The sequence below is a fragment of the Papaver somniferum genome, chromosome 1, assembly GCF_003573695.1.
Source record: "Papaver somniferum cultivar HN1 chromosome 1, ASM357369v1, whole genome shotgun sequence".
Taxonomy (NCBI): Eukaryota; Viridiplantae; Streptophyta; class Magnoliopsida; order Ranunculales; family Papaveraceae; genus Papaver; species Papaver somniferum.
This window is the reverse complement of record NC_039358.1, coordinates 206,616,950-206,632,408: the sequence shown is the minus strand read 5'-3', so window position 1 is coordinate 206,632,408 and position 15,459 is coordinate 206,616,950. Positions and strand designations below refer to the sequence as shown.

The following is a 15,459-nucleotide window of genomic DNA, read 5'->3' as shown; positions in this document are numbered from 1 at the left end:
CAATCTCCACTTCTTTTCCGCTAGAGTTTCCTTCGGCTTTTTCCCGTGTCTTTGCTATTTTCGCTCCGCAACTCATCTAGACTTTATTTGGTACCTAAAAATGAAAAATTAAGTAAAATAAAATATTTATCCTTGAGGAGAGTAAAATACAGAATTCATTACAAAAGGGGAATTATGGTATGCAAAAAGGGATAAGTGCCAATAAAATGATGATAAAATAATGCAATATTTGGCACCTATCAAATACCCCTAAACCTGAATTTTACTTGTCCTCAAGTAAAACAGAAACTAAGGAAATCCTACCTATACCACTGTCGATGGTTTCTCGATTGCATTTAGCGAATGCAATAAGCCTTTTAAACCACTAAGTGTCCCTAGTGGACGAGTTGAAGTCTCGTGAAGGTTTGCTTAGAACGTACCTACAAAGTTCTAGGACAAAGTATAAGCTCAGATTCCATGCAATTATATTGATGCCTTTATTAGTTTTATGCCCCCACTAGAATCTCCTTTGGATTGCATCTAGTTGCTGCAGAGTGTGCTTGGGTAGCCTAAAATTACTCATATAGTGTGATGGAATTGAGTTGAGAACTGACTTAGTTGGTTGGTTAAGCAATTTCGAATTTCATCCACTAAGTCGATTATTGAAAGCATCTTTGATTGACTCAAAAGAAGTGGTTTTAGATTTACCCAACAATATTGGCAAACCCAAATACTTATCAGATTTGCATAATTGTTTTAATCCTAAATTGTTAATGATTTCCATTTTCTTTTGATGTGAAAGATCTCCTGTAATAAAAGCTGCAGATTTGGAGAAGTTTATCATCTGACCTGATATGGCTCCAAAATTGTGCAATATGTCAAGTACAGAGGATATATTTTTTTCATCAGCTTGGAAGAAAAGTAAACAATCATCTGCAAAAAGCAGATGATTGATTGGAGGAGCTTCTTTCTCCACTTTAATACCCCTAACTGAATTCTGTTGTTGGGCTGTGAAGAGCGACCTGGATAAGTATTCCATGGCAATGATAAATAAATAAGGGGACAAAGGGTCCCCTTGACGGAGACCACGCGAAGGATGGTACTGATTACAAGAGCTACCATTTAACTTGACTGATACTTCAACTGTTGATATACTTAGATACATTGCTCAGTTGTTGTTCGAAATCACGAAGCATTTCTTTCTTCTCCAGAAACTCCTAATATTCTTCAACCACAGGAGGTTTCGAACCTCCCTAATCATTTGTAACCGACTGCTTCAATTCTTTAAACATTCTAAACAAATCTCTACCTCCTTTTCGCAGGTTGACTAACTTCATTCAGAGTAACAACCGGAGTAGAATCACTAACTCAGTTTCACAATCAAACCGTGAATCACATGATGCAAAATGATATTAAGTAGCATTTTTGTAGTAACTTCAAACATAAATGAAAACCAACAACACTTTGACCTCATACACACAATGATGATATAAGACGTAATATTTTTTGCAGCAGTCAAGTATATTCAATTCAAACAACAAAGAAATTCTATAATAACAAGGTATGTATTGAGTAGTTACCATCCAAGAAGGCGTTTGTGAAGATTGACTATGTATTCTTCATTTATAACTTCCTCGTTTCTTCTCTTACTGTTTTCAACCATCTTCATAATCTCCCCATCCTCATAAACGTATCTCAAAGAGGAATTCTACAAAATTTATAAACTCTGATTTGGTGAAAATTCAAATTATACAAAATATACATCTGATGTGTCTCAAATGACTAAATCAAATTTTGATTGTAATAAAATCAAACATTCAAGAACAAATACAAGTAGATATTAACTTGAATCGAATCGAAAAATCAAATTAGATGAAATTCGTAACAAATAAATGGGTAATAGAGATGCTAATTCACTGATTTCGAATCTGAAAACTGATTCTCAATCGAGATTTAAGATACATAGATTCATTGATTTCCAATATAGAAACCTAATTACTATTATTTTGAAATTTCTTATCAAGACTTTTATATTAAAAGCAGGATAGAGATTATATTTTAACAGATCTGAACTTTGATAACGAGTTCGTCGAGAAATTTCAGTTAATTAAAATCATAAAAAATTACAAATCAGAGTTGATTACAAACCCTAAAAAGATTTTCGTAAAAAAAAAAAATCGATAAATAATAGTTCAAATCGAAGAGAATGATAAAAGCATTATAGATCGACACAACAATTCTGAAATCGGATCAAAAGAAGAAGAAATTACCTATTTCTTTCGATTTGATGGTGAATCTCACTATTTCATCCATGTTATTCTTCTTCTGCGTGCAACCTACAGATCTATTTGTTGATAATGATTATCACTTCTTTTCAATTGATTTTCACCGAATCTCCCTAGAACAAGTGATGATGATGTTGAATTTAGGTTTAGATAATCAAGATCTTTGTTTGTAAACCTTAGATTTAGGTTTTGAAATCGATTTTCATTGCAAAAATCGGTTAGAAAATGTGTGTTCTCCGCCATGTTTCTTTGGCCGAGAGAGAATGAAAAAACAGATGAGAGAGAGAGTGAAAAAGAAAATGAAACTGAAGTCTATAAATAGTTTTATTAGGTATAAATACTAAAGGACAGTCTTGGTATTTGTTATTTTCTGATGACGTCAGCTTCCGGTAAAATTTCAAAATCTGGTCCCAAAATTGAAAGTAATGGGCCTATAAATATCAAAATCTGAAAGAATGGAATTGATAGTGGAGAATCCATTTTGTGGGGTTTCTATATGTTGAACCCATATAGCAGGGGGTTATAATATTTTTCACATCACCAAAATAGTTAAAAACGGTGGTGTAAAACGCAAGGACGTCGACCCATATAAATTCATAAAGATCAGCGACAGCCAATACGAAAAGTAAATTTGAAAAAAAAACATATGCATAAAATTAAGAAAGGCAATTAAGAACGATTGGGTGCAAGGTTTAAGAGACAATAATACAAACAGGTGAGAGTCACGAAAAGGAGACAAGGAAAGAATGAAAACAAATTTCAAATTGTAGCAAAGAAGCAAACTATATAGAAATTAGTTTTGGATAAATCCCCTGGTAACGGAAGAAAGATTGAAGACTAACCTCGATAAAAACAAGCCCCTGAAGTTTGATTGTTGATGGAATAATGAAAACCCATGGTGTTAAGCAGGCATCTACAAGAAGACCATTGACCAGAAAGATAAATCGTCCTTGGAAAGAGACAGAGATACTACAGAAGAATTCAGTTGCCCCAATTGGGGCTACATGGCCGGTAAGCCAGAGAAATTTAGCCGGACACGGAGACGGTTGATTTTTTTTCTCAAATACATATAAATTGAGCTAAAGGAGATATAGATTAAGAGATGAAAGCTTCAGCCCTAACTTATCCATTTACGCAATTTCAAAGGTTTCTTCTATGCACCCTAATTACAATTCACAGTTATTGGAAGAATAAATGAACCTACCAATAACGAATAGTAATATATATATATATATATATATATATGCAATTTTAATATGCTGACTTGTTAGATATTGTACACCAGCAAGACAACCATATTCCACGGCTTGCACAATTGTTTCAAAAACCAGAATTTTACATTCATTTGATGAATAACAAAAGAATGTTTTGCCTTCTGTAACCACTGCAACTGCATGGAGAGCTTTTCCTTCTGCGTCAAAGAGGGCAGAAGCCAGTAAAATCCTGCTTGGAGCTTTATTCTACCAGCATACAAGTGGACAGTGAAAAACAGACAAATCACTCAGAATACTGCTTTTTTAATACCTCCCTCCACCGCAAACACCCTTCGACAAGCATCCACTTTCAGGATATTGAGCAGATGCCTTGGAATCTTCCTTGTCAAAAGGTGGATGAACTTAACTAACTAGAGCTGCAATTGAAATAAATGGAGTATGCGTCAGAATATATGACTTCTAAAACGGTTGGATTTGCCAGCAACTTTTATAGATTTGTAGAAGCCACAAACACAGAGATGGGCCAAAATATGTAGATAAGAATGAAAATACAAGACTTTCCAATGGCTACGACCTGGACAACGTATTTGTCTAATCTAGTGTGTGGAACATATACACCTAAGTTCTACAATAAGTTCGAGTCATATGCTGAAAGGATGTTTACTAGCTACCTAGAATTGACTGACAACTACATATATAACACCAGTTCAAACTCCATCGAATTGATAAGAATCGAAACAGAGATACTCTGGGTATCACGCAACAAAAGTTGAAGACATAGAAACAAGTGGTCATGTATTTGAGGAAGAACCAGCCTGAGCATAGAAACTCAGCAGAGCTTCTAACATCAACTAATTATGGTTTCCGATGCAGGATTTCTAAAATAAAAATATAAAACAGTAACATAGAGTCAATTTGTATACTGAAAAGGAAACTAATTCATGTAAAACTCCAAAAATACTACTACATCAAATCAGAAACAAAATCTCAGGCTTCAAGCATCAAGCAAGGAACATGCACTATCTGGAAACAAGGGTAATAGTTTAGCAAGAGACACTTTATATGGCTTTTTCCCATCCCACATCCAAGTCATTATGCGTAGTAAACATCTAATGATAGTTCAATGCAGGGACTCAGAGATAGCACACATATGAGATATGCATTTCTAACATTTATATGAACCCTAAAGTTTCCGCAACCTACAGTTCAAACGACATCAAGAAAAAACATAATGATACGTGTCCATAACAAATATAAGTAGGTTTACATATAAGAAGAGAAGTTCTAAATCCAACCTTGTTCCCTCATTTGAGCCTATGTATATCAGATTTGTTTTGGTTAAAGGACATGATCTCTTATGAGTAAGGAATTCAACTTTACTACTCATATTTTCAAACCATTATTACTTGCTACGTATCCTTCATATATTGGCTGCAAAGCTTTTCTACAGTCTTAATTTGCATGGGTTTCAATGTATACATCACTTCCAGTTGGCGCATTCCCTCCATTCTTTGAGCCTATAAAAATTCCATCACACACAGTGATTAATGTGGCAACAGCAAAATTTATATAAAATTTTTCATGTACAATATGTTATTACGAATTTTGAAGAAGAAAAAACATGGTTTAGCACTTTTAGATGTCTACTAGCATATGGCATACCGATTTTTGACAAGGTTTTGTAACGTTTTACACAGACAAGTATGAGAAATACTCAACCATAACAGTCAAATCCAGGACCAAATATAAACCTCGACGAGCTTCGAAGTTGCAGGAATGAAAAGTTACTGTAAAGAGCCAAACATATGTATGTACATACCATTTCAGCTTTGCTTTGAGGGAATCTGCCAATTGCGTGCTTGATTTTTTGGGAGCTTCTAGTCTTGATAATGCGATTGGAAAGTACCTTAAGAATACACATGTTGGAATTAATTAGATATGAACGTAAAGTACAGCAACAAATCCTAATAAACAAAACAACAAACTTGGCATTCAGTGAAATACCAGGAATCCTTCAACAAAACGCTCTTCCATGAATCGCCCTTCCATCCTCACATTTGAGAGTGACTCACTTTCAGAGTCTTTGTAGTGACTTTCCTTTTAAGATTCAGGTTTTCGATTACTGGCTTCCACCGTTGAATGTAATGAGAATCCTAACCAAGTTTAGAAAATGGATGATGATTAATTACAAAGAATGAAATTAGGCAATCGATGGAAAGTGGTAAGGCACTTGGTTTAAACGAATACTTACTGCTTTAGTAAGATACTAACACAATATTCTTTAGTGTGGTATGGCCTGTCATAGCCGTCTAAGCAAATGTGGTAATATTACAATACCAATTACCAACATTCGCCAATTCAACTTGCATCCGTCCCAAATGAGCTTCTGTCTACAACAGCAAATTACTTAAGCTTTAAGAAAATATAGAGGAATGAGACTACGGAAAGAATTGAATTAATAGTTACCAGCAACTTTCATAGGATTGTAGACAGATACAAACACAAAGATGGGCCAAAATTTGTAGATAAGAATGTAAACACAAAACTTTCCAATGCTTATGGCCTGGACAACCTAATCTAGTGTGTGGAACATATACACCTAAATCGACTGACAACTACAGTATATAATACCAGTTCAAACTTCATCGAATCGGTAAGAACCAAAACGGAGATACTTTGGGCATTACGCGATAAAAGTTGAAACATAAAACAGGTGATCAAGTATTTGAGGAAGATCCAGCCTAACTTAGCATAGAAAACAAGGCATGGGGATTATGGTCACACGTTTTTGATGCAGGATTTCTAAAACCAAAATATAAAAGCAATCTGGAATCAATTTGCATCCCAGAAAATGAAACGAATTCATGTAAACTCCAAAAATAGTACATCAAATCAGAAACATAATCTCAGGCTTGAAGCATCTATTAACTGTGGCGTACTGTAACGTAAAATGAGGACAATCTACTAAGCAAGGAATACAATGAAGTACACAGAAATATATAAAATCATTAAGCACGGAACGTGTACCATCTGGAAACTATGGTAATAGTTTAGCAAGAGACACTAAACCATTTCAACTTATATGACTTTTTCCCATCCCACATCCAACTCATTATGCGTAGTAAGCATGCAGTTCTAGTTTTATTGACCATTATGCAGGAACTAGCAGATAGGACACATATGAGATCAGCATTCCTAACATTTATATAACCTCCTTCAATCGAAAGGTCATACACAAAAGTTTCCAATGCCAAACACAACATACAGTTCAAACAACATGAAGCAAAACATAATGAAATATATTCTTAACTAATAATAAGTAGGTCTGATTTACATATTGCTCATGGTTCTTTAAGTTTCAATTCAAACTAAGAAGAGAAGTTCTAAATCCAACATTGTTCCCTCATTTGTGCCTATGTAAATCAGAACTTTTTTAGTTAAAGATCCTGATCTCTTATGAGTAACGAATTCAACTTTTTTTTAGTTAAATCAGAATTTTTCTACAGTCTTTATTTGGATGGGTTTCAATGTATACATCGTTTTCAGTTGGCGGGTTCCTCCATTCTTTGAGCCTAGAAAAATTCCATCACACACAGTGCTTAATGGTATCCAACAGCTACAATGTATTCTTACAAACTTTGAAGAGAAATAACATGGTTTAGCACTATCAGATGTTTACTAACATATGGTATTCCCATTTTTCACAAGGTTTTATAACGTTTTACACAGAAAAATATGAGAAACATTTCTACCATAAACAGTAAAACCCAAGACCAAATAATAAATGTATGTACATACCATTTCAGCTTTTCATTGAGGGGAGCTTTTACTACCAATTGTGTGCTTGGTTTTTTGGTGGCTTCAACTCTCAAAAGAACATACATAAAAGAAACCAAAACCCCCCTCACACAAGAGATCCAAGGATCTCCCAGAAAAGGGGGTGCTCTAGCATACTGGATCCAGTCGACGTCGTTCTGCGATTAAGTAATTTAAAATTACAACTACTTAAAAAGTTTTAACACTAATTAAGTAAATTAAAATGAAAACTTAAATCAACAGTCACCTGATCTGTCAACTAGTGTAAGAGCATGTATCATTTTCCGATTCCGCCCGGACCGAAGATGAATACAGAATAAACCCTTTTGTTTCTTCTTCCTTTTCTTCTTTTTGCTCTTCTGGATCTTTAGAAACAACATCTTTGATTTATAACTCAAAAAATTTCTTCCAACACCTTCTTCTTCTTCCATATCTTGTATATGTTTCTTTATCATCAACCAATAATAACTCATTTGAAACGATCTATCTACTCATCTTCAATTCCTTGTTTGATGTAGGGTTTATTAAGGTTTAGGGCTCCGATTTGATGGCTGAAAGGTTTACACTGTTAATTAGGGTTTAGATGAGCTGCCCACTTTACCTAGGGAAGAAGAAGAAAATAGAAGACGGAAAAGTGAAAGTGCGACTTGCGTGTTGCTAGACACGGATACACATATACTGCAAAACCAGCGTGCTGGTCAATGTCATGGGTGCATTTGGATAGTTGTTCTCATATAATGTACCATGGAACAACTTTTGGAGATGCATTTTGATATCAAAACAATAGCATGAGGACAGATATTGCATCAAGCAAGCTGGACAAAGCATCATCAGTCACCCGTGGAAAAGAAGATATCATGCGATTCACGCCCATATCTCAATTATAAGTTGTGCGGGTGCCCATTTCAGATGGATGAGATGCTCTTCTGAAAGCAAAGTTCCAACTTTCACAAAGAATCCTCTGGATTATGTGGGCTAGACTGGTTTATAGGACCTAATGTCCTATCGTATCTGACAGATGATTTCTAAGATAACATAAGAAGTTTGCTTGTTCGGTCATTTCACATGCCAAACAAAAGAATGAGTTGCATTTTATAACCACTGGATAGCTGCACAGAGAGGATTTCTTGTATCAAGGATTAGAATTTCTTTATGATTTTTGTGCCCCAGGCATCCGATGTTTCATCAATGTCTTTGTCTAGACTTTCAAAGTGGTTAGTGACTGTTTTCCAAGCTCTTATAATGGCACAATTCTCTTCATTAGTGAATGGAGTCATGATGTTTTTTTTTTTTTTGCTCTTAAAAGGTAATTAAATGAGAAGGAGAAGAGGAGGTTGATAATTAGGGTTTTGATATGGAATAGGTGAGATATGGGCCTCTATGTATAGAATGGAGCGACCAAACTGCCTCATAGGTGAGATATGGGCCTCTATATATAGAATGGACAGTGAGGATGATTTTGGTCATTAAAGGGTCGTTAAAGATTAAACTTGGGTCGTCAAACAAGTAACTGCCGACCCTATAAAAAAGATGACGACTCTAGGGATTATAGATTACTGACGATTCTAGTCTAGGGATTATATACTACTGACGACTCTATCGTTTTCTCCAACAGAAGGCAGTTCAAGTTCAACCCAGAGTCGTTACGCACTAATTTGGGGTCGTCAAACTACAATCGTCATCTTCAACCTAATATGGCGACAACTCTATTATAGGGCACAAAAGGTCGAAGTAGCAGAACAAGGGTCGTCATATTTACACTAACAGGTAAACGATTTTTCATAGAAAAAGCATGCAATGTAAGAGTCGTTAGGGTATTATTTCTTCGATACTAACGACTCTCACTCTATAACTTCTATTTTTCAGTTACCAATCTCGATTACACAATCAAAAAACAACCAAAACATCGAATAGGAGGTGGGTTTAAGTTCATGTACCCTCTAATTGGAGCCATTCCCTTTTTGGGTTTCGATTTGCTTGCTTCAGGAGCTCTTCGCCCGTACACCTTTGCAATCACCGTATCTACAAGATTAGGAATTTGAAGTGCTTTGCGAGCGGTTTGCTTTGTTTTAGCCATATTTGTAGAAGAAGTTAATCGTCAATTAAAGTTTTATCATTGACGATTACGCGATGAATCGGTTCGAAGAATTTTCCTCGGTGGAGGTGGAGTCGTTAATGGTGGAGGTGGAGAAGAGAAAGGGAGGAGAGGAAGATGAAAAGAGAAACTGATTTTCTCTTTGATTTAATTCGGGTATATAGATTAGGAGCCTTAATTAGGATAGTTAATTAGTGAAACTGATTTTCAATTAGTGAAGGGTAAAATAATACATTCATATTGCGATATTTATACCCCTGAAAATTTTGGGGGGCAAACAAAATTCCATGGCCCCTAATTAGAAGTTATGGCCCCCAATTAAACTAGGTTTCTTGTATCAAGCATTAGAATTTCTTGAAGAATTTTGTGCGCCAGTCATTGACATCTGTTAGAAACAAACATTATGGGTTCACTTCAATTATCCCTCCTCGTGTGTTAAGGAAATATGTATGCCTGGATTTTTCTATCCATTATTTCATTTACAAAAGAATAAAGTTAAATTTACAGATCCACGGATAATTCAGTATTTCAAAGGTTTCTAATTACAACCCAACCAATAACTGTAAGTACTACAAAAATCAGTAACTTTATTTCAATAACCTTCTAACGATGTCATGTAGAAACACGGATAAGCAAAAATGTGTATCGCAGAAATCCTATACAGATAAGCAAAAATGTTCATCTAAGAAATCCTGTCATAGGCAAGGTATTGAACTGTTTTCCTTAGTAGCAGGCACACCAGACAAAAAAAACTGTGCACAGAATCAAGACTGCACTCTTCACTAATCACATGTATCCTGCACACAAAATTAGGTGTCTGTATCAGATTAGAGACGTTATTGTATGCAACATATAGTATAACGAGTTTATTATTTGCCATGGTGGCACATTTACCTTAAAATACTGCATTTTGAACAACTTCAAGCACAATCCTGCTTCTGTGAGCCTCCCTTTTTTACCGTTGAATTTTCACATGGCCTTCCACATCTCTTTCTTTCTTGTGCAAGAGTCGAAGAAGGTAAACTAGCGAGATACTCTTCTTGTGGTCCATTATTTTCTTGCGCGGAGCTGGAGAAAGAACAGGAACTGGTATTAACGAGTTCAAGTATCATACAATCACCTGTAGCCGATGGCAAAGTCTTTCCAGCCTGCACAGAACATGTATTGATACACTTAATGGTCTGACAAGAACCTCCCAACTGAGACATTCTTCATTTTGTAGCTAGACATCCAATTTATCTTCCCCACATCCCACCATCAAGCCTGAAAACTAAGAAATTGTACTTTAGTAAGCCAGTGTCTCTCACAAATATTTCCCAGCCTTCCTCAAGTTAGGTGCCATTTTGAGTTTTATTCACTTCTACAATCCAACATGCTTCATTAGGACCCTGAACAACTGCCCATTCACATGCTGGAGATTCTGCGGGTAATCTATGACAGAATGCTGGAGATTCTGCCCGTAATAGATTCTGCGGGTAATCTATTACGCTGAAAATAAAATAATATTAATCTTATTTCACTACTAAGTAATACATATTACAGTAGCTAGCAGGAAACATTCAATGGTGATGAACACGAAGTAATTCATTCCGATACAAAGTTACCATGCTGAAAACATAAATTGGGGATTAATTTCTAAGTTGATTCCAAGAAGCAATCAGAGGGTCTTAGTTGTGGAGTTTACAGGTAAACATGGAGTTGTTTTGTCATGATGCAGAATAGAAGGCGGCATAAAATCAATATAACTATCAGTTCTCACAAGTCTATTGGCTTGCATTTGACACTAATGCTTGAAATATTGATGCATCATCTGAAACTGGGGTTAAGCGAGAATACAATGCATCTGGATTATGTTTCAAGATCTTGAGAATGATCTGATTTTTCCGACATCTGCCAATCATTGCACTCTAGTTCAAACTCCATCGAATGATAACAACCAAAACAGTGATACTTTGGGTATTACCCAACAGAAGTTGAAGACATAGAAACAAGTGGTCAAGTATTTGAGGAAGAACCAGTCTAACTTAGCATAGAAAACTCTGCAGGGCTTCTAACATCAACTAATAACAGATTTTGATGCGGGATTTCTAAAACGAAAACATAAAAGCAATATAGAATCAATTTACATCACAGAAAAGGAAACCAATTCATCTAAACTCGAAAAATAGTACATCAAGTCAGAAACAATATCTCAGGCTTCAAGCATCGAGTAACTGTGGCGTAGTATATCGGAAGATTTAGAGAGTCCACTAATCAAGGCATACAAATGAAGTAATACAGATATATATAAAACCATCAAGCAAGGAACGTTTACCATCCAGAAACAAGGGTAATAGTTTAGCAAGTGATACCAAACCATTTCAACTATATGACTTTTTCAGTTTTTCCCATCCCACATCCAACTCATTGCGTACTGTTGGAGTTAATGCATTTTCTAGAATTTCCTAGGCTGTAAAACAGTAAAAAGAGCTTTGTAATGTAAACAGGGAAGTGGACATTCTAGAGTTATCTTAGAGAGTCTTGTAATATGAACAAATGTGAACAGGGTTAGATAAACTAGTATTCCAGTCAAAGAAAAATCTAGAGAAAGTAATCTCTAGAAGCTGTCTAGTCAGTCAAATGCTTCTAAGTCAAGTATTATCCAGTGAGCTGTAGAAAGTCCTAGAGAAAGTTGAAGTCTATAAATAATCACTTGTATCAGTTTCTAATGTAAGAGAAAAAGATGAATGAAAAAAGAAAAGAAGTTCACAGAAAAGAAAATCCGAGAGAGTAAAAAACAATACCAATAACAAGAGTGAGTTCTGTGAGTTGTTTCAAATAACTAATCACCAACAAGTTTAAAAACAATAACAATACAAAAGCTCCTACAAATATCCAACACGTACTAAGCATCCAAGGACAGTTTAATTCACCAATATGCAGGAACTCAGAGATATCACACATATGAGATATGAATTCCTAACATAACCTCCTTCAATCAAAAGGTTATAATATAAAAAAGAAAAACAGAAATGCCAAACAAAACCAAATGACATGAAGCAAAACATAATGAAATATGTTCTTAACTAATAATAAGTAGGTATAATTTACATACATTTCATGGTTCTTTAGGTTGCAATTCAAACTAAGAAGCGAAGTTCTAAATTCAACCTTGTTCCCTCATTTGTGCTTATGTAAATCAGAATTTTTTTAGTTAAAGGACCTGATCTCTTATGAGCAAGGATTTCAATTTTACTACTCGTATTTTCAAACCAGTATTATTTTATTACTTACTATGTAGCCTTCAAGAATTGGGTGCAAAGCTTTTCTACTTTATTTGCAGGGGTTTCAATGTATACATCACTTTCAGTTGGTGGGTTCCCTCCATTCTTTGAGCCTATAAAGAATTCCATCATGCACAGTGATTAATAGTATTCAACAGCAAAATTTATCTGAAAAATTTCATGTCCAATATTTTCTTACGAATTTTGAAGAAGAAAAAACATGGTTTAGCACTATCAAATGTCTACTAGTATATGGCATTCCCATTCTTGACAAGGTTTTGTGACGTTTTACACGGACGAATATGAGTAATATTTCACCCATAAACAGCCAAATCCAAGACCAAATAATAAACCTCGAAGAGCTTCCAAGTTGCAGGAATGTAAGTGACTGTAAAGCCAAACATATGTATGTATGTACTTACCATTTCAGCTTTGCGTTCAGGGAATCTTTTACTACCAATTGTGTGCTTGGTTTTTTGGTGGCTTTTACTCTTGATAATGCGGAAAGTACCACAACAAATCCTATTCAAAGAGAATTTGCAGTAATAAATTAAATTTTAACTAAAACCAAATTTTAATTTTAGTATAATACATATTATAAGTAAATGGATTAATAAAAGAAAAATAATAGTTACCAGATGATCAACATTATCAAGATATTCTCCCATTCAGAGATTTTGTAACATCCCAGAAAAAGGGGTGTTCTAGAATCCTTGCACCGTTCTGTGATTAAATAATTTATAATTACAACCACCGATGTGAAATTTTATTAATACTAATCAAGTAAATGAAAATGAAAGCTTAAATCAACAGTTAGCTGATTTGACAACCAGTCTAAGAGCATGTATCATTGTCCGATTCCGCTCACACCTTTGAAGATGAGTACCCAATAAACCATTTTGTTTTTTCTGAAACATTCAAAACAGTCGAACATTGGACCCAATATCGACCTGCAATACAATGATTCACTGTTACAATCAAATTTTGAAATGCATATGAGCAATATAAATTATAAAAAAACTTAAATTGATAGTTACCAGATCTGCCTCCGTAAATTGACGACAAATTTCGGGTCCTGTTATGCAGGTTATGAGACCAATGGTTGTATCTTCGTCATTATAGATACCCGGAAACCCACTATAGATGCTCAGACAGTTTAGAGAATGTTAGATATTCCGATTCCGCCCCCACCGAAGATAGCACACAATAAACCATCTGTTTGTTTCTTCTTTTTGGTCTTCTGGATCTTTAGAAGCAACATCTTTGATTTATAACTCAAAAAACTTCTTCCAACACCACCTTCTTCTTCTTCTTCTTCCATATCTTCTTTACTATGTTTCTTCATCATCAACTAATAACTCATTTGATCTCATCTACCGATTCATCTTCAATTCATTGTTTGATGTAAGGTTAATTAGGGTTTAGGGCTTCGATTTACATTGTTAATTTGGGTTTAGCTGAGCTGCTCCTACCCAGAGAAGAAGAAAGAGAAAGAGAGACTTGTGTGTTGCTAGCTAGACACGGAGACACATAAAAAGAGGGCCTTGAAAGCTGCGAAACCACCAAAAGAAAAGGAAGAAAAATAGTAAACAGGACCCCTGGGCTGGTCAATGTCATGGACCTTCATTCATCGTTCGTGGAGCAGAAGCCAATTCATTTCAGAAAAGAACGACAACTGCAAAGGAAATAAAAGCACACACTACAGAGTTCAACAAGGGAACCAGTCACTGTGGAGCATAACAAGAAGCCAACAAAGACAAATCAAGGCCGAAATCAAAGAGCTTATGGGGTCTTTGTGTGTTATCTCTATACACAGAAATCCATCTTGCAAACTTCCATAATGCAATCAAGGAGCAGCAACTATCCAAGGAGTTGAGGTGAAAAGGCCCAACTACAGAGGCGTAGACTAAAAAAGAGACACCAGACTGGTTAAAAAGAAAACAAAATCCAATCACATGCTGCCGTCAAGTGAAGGCGAAGATCAAGATAATTCTGGAACCAACATCTCATAGCATGTTGCTTAGGCTGTACCAGAGGTAGTATGTCACCAGTATTATAATCCTTTGTACCAACAGTTTGTCACTCTTAACTGGACCAACAACCTACGATACCACCAGGAAGATAGAAAACCTAGCCAATCTGGATGCAGATTCTCTTGAATTAGCGGCAGAGGTAACACCAAAAAGAAACTCGAGAAATTCAACATCTATATCATATACTTTATTCATAAGGTGAACAACAACCCCTTATGCCAGATGATGGAACAATAACATCCAAGGGTGTCTGTTGCACTTTCATGATGGCATTCCCAATGCTTCTTTGCCTCTTTTTCAATTCTGCATCTTAAGAATTGAACGATGCCACTCACAATGTATAATTTGGTGATGCAATTCTACCAAAAAGAATTTGTTTTTTATCTATCTGTATCCTATCCTGTCATTACATAATGTGGCTGGAAATGTGAACCTAAGTTATGAATTCTAAGCTTAGAGCATACTCACAAGTTTGTGTAAGCAGACTTTTACAGTGAAGTTGCCAAAATTGGTCAAAGTCCATACAAGTCTGTCACGATCATAATGCATGCTATAGCAGCTCATTCAGCAGTGTATTCCAACTGTTAGTATTTACTATTTAGAATCTACCAGTTCACTAACAAAGTTATAAGAGTAAAGATTCCAGAAATTATTAACAGTACCTCTTCCTAAATGCCTCCTTTAAGTTAACAAAGTCCAACACTTCTCCACCAAGTTGAGAAGGGTTGGACTCCCAAGCTGTAGCACCGTACCACAGTAAAAAAGTATGTTGTT

At 35.4% G+C, this 15,459-nt stretch overlaps 2 long non-coding RNA genes across 8 annotated transcripts; both read right to left on the bottom strand.

Moving 5' to 3' along the window:
* Positions 1 to 875: 875 nt before the first annotated feature.
* On the bottom strand, positions 876 to 8,022 carry LOC113314007. Of its 4 annotated transcripts, XR_003342214.1 has the most exons (9): positions 7,542 to 8,020; positions 7,277 to 7,452; positions 5,730 to 5,868; positions 5,483 to 5,631; positions 5,298 to 5,384; positions 4,774 to 4,995; positions 3,107 to 3,894; positions 2,250 to 2,323; positions 877 to 1,687 (listed from the first exon to the last, which is right to left on the bottom strand). It is a non-coding gene; the product is annotated as an uncharacterized LOC113314007 (long non-coding RNA). The 4 variants fall into 4 exon arrangements; XR_003342209.1 differs by having other exon boundaries at positions 876 to 1,687; positions 2,250 to 3,894; positions 7,542 to 8,022; XR_003342221.1 differs by having other exon boundaries at positions 876 to 1,687; positions 2,250 to 3,894; positions 4,885 to 4,995; positions 7,542 to 8,022.
* A 1,831-nt stretch (positions 8,023 to 9,853) lies between these two features.
* Positions 9,854 to 14,164, bottom strand: LOC113313991. 4 transcript variants are annotated; one of them, XR_003342204.1, is made up of 7 exons: positions 13,690 to 14,164; positions 13,483 to 13,602; positions 13,288 to 13,375; positions 13,075 to 13,174; positions 12,663 to 12,765; positions 10,284 to 10,877; positions 9,854 to 10,186 (listed from the first exon to the last, which is right to left on the bottom strand). It is a non-coding gene; the product is annotated as an uncharacterized LOC113313991 (long non-coding RNA). The 4 variants fall into 4 exon arrangements; XR_003342201.1 differs by having other exon boundaries at positions 13,523 to 13,602; XR_003342205.1 differs by having other exon boundaries at positions 10,284 to 10,659; positions 13,523 to 13,602.
* Positions 14,165 to 15,459: the final 1,295 nt, after the last annotated feature.